At 39.9% G+C, this 6,999-nt stretch overlaps 1 non-coding gene across 1 annotated transcript; it reads right to left on the reverse strand.

The window, feature by feature from the left end:
* Positions 1 to 6,661: 6,661 nt before the first annotated feature.
* Positions 6,662 to 6,743, reverse strand: TRNAS-UGA. Its single transcript has one exon. It is a non-coding gene; the product is annotated as a tRNA-Ser (tRNA).
* Between the last annotated feature and the right edge of the window lie 256 nt (positions 6,744 to 6,999).

The following is a 6,999-nucleotide window of genomic DNA, read 5'->3' on the forward strand; positions in this document are numbered from 1 at the left end:
GGATTTCTATATGAACTTGGAGAACCTCAGTGAACTGACACAGAGTGAAATGAGAAGAACCAGGAAAACATTGTACACAGAAAGTAAACATTGTGGAACAGTCCAATGTAATGGACTTTGCCACTAGTAGCAATGTAATAATCCAGGGCACTTCTGAAGGATTTATGGGAAAGAATGCTAATCACATTTATAGAAAGAACTATGAGAGTAGAAATGCAAAAGAAAAACATATGACATCACTTATCACATGTATATATGGGTATGTGATTTGGGGTTCAGGCTTTTAAAAAACCGCTCTAGAGCAAAAATGAATAATATGGAAATAGGTATTAAGTGATAACATTTGTACAACCCAGGGGAATTGCTTGTCAGTTTTGGGAGGGGGAAGGCAAGAGGGGAGAAAGAAAATAAATTATGTAAATATGGAAAAACATTTAAAAATTAAAATAAAATATAAATAGAATAAAAAATAAAGTAAAATGAATAAAAAGAAAAAGAAAAAAGAAAGTGGTATTTGAGCTTTCAGGAAGAAAGCTGGGGATTTCTAAGAGAAAGAAGTGAGGACGATGTATATTCTGGGCATGAGAGATGGCCATTGAAAGAGCAGAAAATGGTATAATGCTGAAATGGTTAACTATAGATTCAGGCTTGGAAAAAGAGGGAAGTCTAGTAGAATCTATGTAGAATTTATACAACTTAATGAAATAGAAGTGATACTAAATAGTATGAAATGAGGTGGACCTTTTTATAATGTATAAAGTAATTATTGGATCAAAACATGATCAATTTTGTGATTTCTACTTTAAATGCCATATTGTTCTCTAAAATGTTTGTACAATTTCTGCAATACTACCAAAAATCTATTAGGGTGCCTATTTTCCCATAACATAACCAAATGAGACTTTATCTTTTTTCCTTTTTTTTTTTTCCTATTCTAGTGATTATAAAATAGTATATAATACACATTTATCCCTCTCTTTCCCCTGCCATCAGTGTGGATATAGTACTAGCCCTGGAGTCAGAAAGACTCATCTTCCTGAGTTTAAATCTGGCCTTAGATACTTACTAGCTGTGTGACCCTGGGCAAGTCACTTAACCCTGTTGGCCTCAGTTTCCTCATTTGCAAAATTATCTGGAGAAGGAAATGGCAAACCAATCCAGTGTCTTTGCCAAGAAAACCACAAATGGGGTCATGAAGAGTCAGACACAACTGAAAAACAACTTCCCGTCTCATCAGCATTTCTGTCCTCTAAGAGCTCTAATTTCTCTTGCAACTTTGATTATTCTCTTTAAAGGGGCACTTGTTTTACATTGTCACTAGAGCTAAAAAGGCAGGTAGGTAGAAAAGCACAGTCAAAGCCCTTGTGCCTCCTGAGGGCAAGGGCTGGAATACAGAGCTCCTCAGGATGCAATCTCTACATGAACCACCGGGTGGTGATAAAAGTCCTTAGCTGCCAGCCCAAGTTCCTTTGTGCTTTCATGGAAGTGGCTTTCCAGAGTTTTCTTGGTCCCTTAACTTAGGCTGCTTAGGTTCTTTGTCCATTTTATAAAATTTCCCCCAAATAAAAATTAGACAAAAAAAAAAAAGCAAACAAACAAACCCCTATGCTCTCATTCCTATATCATCATTATCTCTTCTACATCTTTTGACTCAGGAAGACTCTATAAATGGATAAAGCATCCATTGTGAATTTCTTAGGTGTAAGGCATTATGCTAAGCTGGGAATACAAATGCTCTCAAAAAGAAAGACAATCCCTGACATCAAGGAGTTTACATCCTGATACAGGAATTCAGCACTTACAAAGGAGCTGAAAAAGGGGAGGAAGTACCCACTTGGAGTAATGGAGTAAGCCTGGTTTGAAGAGAACATGGCTGGTAACAGTACTTCCTCAAATGGATTTTATGGGACAAGCTTGACAATCAGAAGTGGCACATATTTTAACATGAAAACTCCTCAGTGGCAGAGGCAGCCATTCCCAGAAAGCGTGGAAAATATCAACTTCCTGGTGGCTGTGACTGTCACATATATCTTTAATGTTGTCAGCTTCACTTTCACTGAGGGAACAGATATTCCCAGAGGCTGCTTTTAAAAGAGGGCTAGCCAGCATCTCCTGAGATCCAAGCCAAATTGGGCAGAGGAATCACTCATTTCTTTTGAGATTTGTGATTTTCTTTGACTTTTGCTTTTTAGGCAAATGCCCAGGGACACTTGGGGCTAGATCATCAGTGGAACTGACACTAGAGGTTCCAAGGTCAGAAGCCACCTTGATTTTCTCCCAGCTTAGGGGCTTCCAGGCCCCCAGGACTTAGGAAAGTCCCCTTACTAAGAAGCAGAGTGACTCCCATCCTGTACTGCAAACTTGGTATTGTGTTATTTAAAATTTCTGGGGTTCCACATAGAGCTATTTGGGGCTCATTTGAGCTTTTAAATGACAAACTTCCTGTGGACACTTTGTTTTTTTTGTTTTTTTTTTTAATTTTTTTTTTTAAACCCTTAACTTCTGTGTATTGACTTATAGGTGGAAGATTGGTAAGGGTAGGCAATGGGGGTCAAGTGACTTGCCCAGGGTCACACAGCTGGGAAGTGTCTGAGGCCGGATTTGAAGGACCTCCTGTCTCTAGGCCTGGTTCTCAATCCACTGAGCTACCCAGCTGCCCCCCCGTGGACACTTTGAAACTACATTTTCCATGGTCCAACGGGTTTCCTATTTTGGATGAAGTCTTCAAGGTAAAGCCCGGCTTTAAATATTGGGAAGTCGGTCTTGACTGTCTCTTTTGCTACATAGACAAGATGAGGGAAGGTAGGGAATGAAATGGCTGAGGTGGCAATTTGAAATTTTTACAGGCGCGTGGTCAATTTTATTCTATCAACATGGGCCTAAATAAAATATTAGTTTTCCTCATAATATCAGCCATTTTTAATTGTTACAGTATCCATGAAGCAACTTAAAGATGTCATGTTTTTCCCTCTTTTTTCTTATGGTGTCTTTACTATTAGGCTGACAATTCTTTACATTTTAAATATAGCACTATAATAGAACATTAAAAGATTTTACATAACTCTTCTTTTAGATCAAAAGTACCAGATAATTCAATTCCCAGTCCCCTACATTTCTACTTCTCTCAAGTGCCTAGTTAGAAAAATAAAGAGGAAAATGTTAAGGGTGTTCTGTTCCAATTCAACAAATATTTGTTACGTCTCTACAAAGGACTTTTCTAGACTCTGGAGATTGAAAATGAAATTCACATGGAAATATTACTGAGTCTATAGATCTCCTCAGACAAGAGCACTGGAGTGGAAGTTAAGAGACTTGGATTTTAATGTTAATAAAGTTCAAAGGCAATATGCAACTGGGCAAGACCAATGATGATGAGCCTCCTTCCTTACAGAGAGGTGAGAGATCTAAAGATGCAGAATTAGATACACATTTTTGGAGATAGTCAATATGGGAATTTGTTTTGTTTGTCTATACATATATATTTGCCACAAAGGTTATTTTTTCTTTTTGAGGTAGGGAGGAGTAGAAAGGCGAGAAAACAAATGCAAATAAATTGGAAAAAATTATTTAAAAAGATTTTTTAAAAATGAGTGAGTTGAGCTAGGTGACTTCAACTCTAACTATGAGATACTTCTTTTATTCCCCAAAGAGCCTGGCCTAGCTTGTTATAAACCAAGAGTTCAGCAACTACTTGCTAAATGAACAGTTTAACGTTTTATACTTCCCTAGAGAATGTACCCTTTTAAAAGAGGAAGCTTGGAGATGCAATACTTTAACCCAGAAATATAAGTTTCTAATGATGGCATTTTAGGGCCTTTGGCATGTGAGGAAGGCTATTAATTTTTCAGGAGTTGGGGAGTGTTCAGTCTATACTAGGGTTTTCTCTTTTCTCTATATATTCTCTCCCTTAGTAACCTTATCAGTTCCCATGAGTTCAAGTATAAACTCAATGCAGAAGTCTTGATATTTAAATTCTCTCTCCAGATTTCTAATCTTATATCAACACCTGCCCACTGTATATCTCCATCTGGGATGGCTTTTCAAAGGTAATGTGTCCAAAATAGAAGTCATTATTTTCCTTCAGAACATACCCTTCTTCCAAATTTTCTAGTCTATGTTGAAAGCACCATCCTTATTTCTATTCATCCAAGCTTGTGACCTTTGAATCTCCCTGAACTTTTCCCTTCTTTCTCATATCCCTCTCCATCCTAGGTCTTTATCCAATCAGTTGCCAAATCTTATTAGGTTGATGCCTCTAGCATCAATTCTCTTTCTCTCCACTCAACACAGTTGCTTTATCCCTACAGACTCATATTACCTTTCAACTGGACTATGGAGATAGCCTTTTTGGTCTCTTTGCTTCCAGTGTCTCCCATTTCCAATCTATCCTCTGCACAGTTGCCAAAAAATAATCTTCCTGAAGCAAAGATCTGGTCTTGTTAAATTTTCTGCTCAACAGGATCTGGTGACTTCCTGTTGTTTCTAGAATTCAGTAGAGATTTATTAGACCCTCCCAGATCTTACTTACACCTACCTCACCTTCTTTCCTGCTTCTCCTCTTCACACACTAGTCTATTCAGGTCAAACTGAACTACTAACTTCCCTAAACCCAACCTGCCATCTTCCACCCTCCCTGAACTCTTCTTTGAATGGGTTGTCCTCCAGGGCTGGAATATACTCCTTTCTCAGAGTCTCTAGATACCTTCAAAGCACAGATCAGATGTTCCTTTCCTGATTCTCCCCATGCCAAGAAATGTATTTGTATACACATGGTGTATAGATTTCATATACTTATCTGTGTTTTCCTCCAGTAGAATATAAGCTGCTGAATGGTCAGAAGTGGACGAGTGTACGGGGGCAGCTGGGTAGCTCAGTGGATTGAGAACCAGGCCTAGAGATGGGAGGTCCTAGGTTCAAATCTGGCCTCAGACACTTCCCAGCTGTGTGACCCTGGGCAAGTCACTTGACCCCCATTGCCTACCCTTACCATACCAATCTTCTGCCTTGGGGCCAATACACAGTATTCACTCCAAGACGGAAGGTAAGGGTTAAAAAAAAAAAAAAAAAAAAAAAAAAAAAAAAAAAAAAAAAAGAAGTGGACGAGTGTTTAATTTTGTCTGAATCATCCAGTGACTAGCTTAGTGTCTGAGGCATAGTATGTGTTCAATATATCCTTGAAATGAATTCAACTTCTTTGAGTCTACTTCTATATCTGTAAAATGGGGATAAAAAGCTCTATGCCATCAACTGGAGAATTTTTGTGAGAAAACCTTAAAGCTTTTAATTATAAAAATGTGAGTCATTACCAAAGAGTATCTATAGTATCAAGGGCATAGAAGACAAATAGCTGAGACTAACTAGTTCAACTCTGGACCTCCTCTCTACATTTTTTGTTACTATTAAGCTTTTCATTTTGCTGTAGCACCTGGCAGCAGATTAGTTTCGGAGAATAGAGTGTCATACTGTGAATCTGTTCAGAATCTGTCCTTGACGCTTGCTAGCCAAGTCCTTATGACCCAGGCCAAGCAAGCAAACTCCCTCAACTAAAGTCACAGACTATCTAGTCCTGGAGGAAATCCCAGTGCCTTCCTGTATTGCCGCACAAATCCGCTTGGGAAAGCCAACCTTTCAATTCTCAGCTACTTGTAAATGTGTCACACTCTGGGGATACGAACCTCAAAAGGAGAGGAAAGAGAAAATGGGCGATAGTTGGAGCAGGGGGTGGAGCCTTTCCTAATCCATCTCTAATGGAGAAAACTGAGAAATATCTTTAAAGGGGCACTAGAGGATCCTTCCTCGCTGCTTAACCTACATGGACTTATTTTGCAAAAGAAGTGACCGGGAGCTAGACCAGTTTAAGTTACTATGGTTCTCTGCAAGTCTTGAGCCTTCCACAATATCCCCTACTAATAAAAAAATAACAGCAGCTCACAGAACTTTTGCTTTGCTGCTTGTTGCTTTGGGAACTGCGCCCCTTTATTTCTTTTCCTCTCCTCCCACTTGGTTTACCGACGCCAGACGTCCGTGCCACCTCCATTTCCTCCTTTCCTCAGTTCCCAGTGCATATCCCTTTACGGCTTGGCATAACCTTTTTTTTTCCTGTTTAACCAGCTATGTATGAGGGGAAACACTTAGAGAGTGGAGATTCCAAAGTACCAGAGACACGCAGCTGCTCTCAAGCTCTTCTAGTACCTGTATTTCTTTTCTTCTCAATCCTGTGCTGGGCTTACCCCGACGCCAGACGTCCGTGCCACCTCCATTTCCTCCTTTCCCCTGTCCCCAGTGCACGTCCCTTTGCGGCTTGGCATAAACTTTTTTTTTTTTTTCTTTTTAACTAGCTATGTATGAGGGGAAACACTAAGAGAACGGAAATACCGAAGTACCAAGGGTACCCAGGCTACCCTCAAGCTCTTTTATTACATCTTCGCTGTGTCTCGCCACTGCAAAGTCACGAGTATCGTACACAAGTTGCCTTCCAAGTACCCCCCCTTCGGAGTATCGAAGGAGATGCAGGAGGTACCAGTTCACTGCGATCACCACAAATTCATCTTTGCACTTAAGTGGCCGCTCAGAGAGCAAGCAGGTCTTCTTGCAAAGTGAGAAGCCTTGTTTCCGCGGTGACCTTCATTTTTGAGGGGAGTGTAAAATACAACTTTTACACCGCTGCGAGCAGGGTTCGAACCTGCGCGGGGAGACCCCATTGGATTTCAAGTCCAACGCCTTAACCACTCGGCCATCGCAGCGCCCTCGAAGGAGGATTCCTCCCAGACTTATCCTTATTCGGTAGACAATTACCTATAATATCTTTTCATTTAGTCTTTTTGTTTTTTCTTGCGTCGCATATACAATGTAGTTCTGTATTCTGCACCTTACATTCAGGGTTACAGGGGATTCTAGAGTTGAGGAGAGGAGGGGTTACACGCCGGTTGCTTGTGGGTTTAAAACAATTTTTTAAAAGTATGCACAAGATATTCAATCTTGGGCTCAACTGCAATTACA

Source organism: Gracilinanus agilis, chromosome 2 (genome assembly GCF_016433145.1).
Source record: "Gracilinanus agilis isolate LMUSP501 chromosome 2, AgileGrace, whole genome shotgun sequence".
Taxonomy (NCBI): domain Eukaryota; kingdom Metazoa; phylum Chordata; class Mammalia; order Didelphimorphia; family Didelphidae; genus Gracilinanus; species Gracilinanus agilis.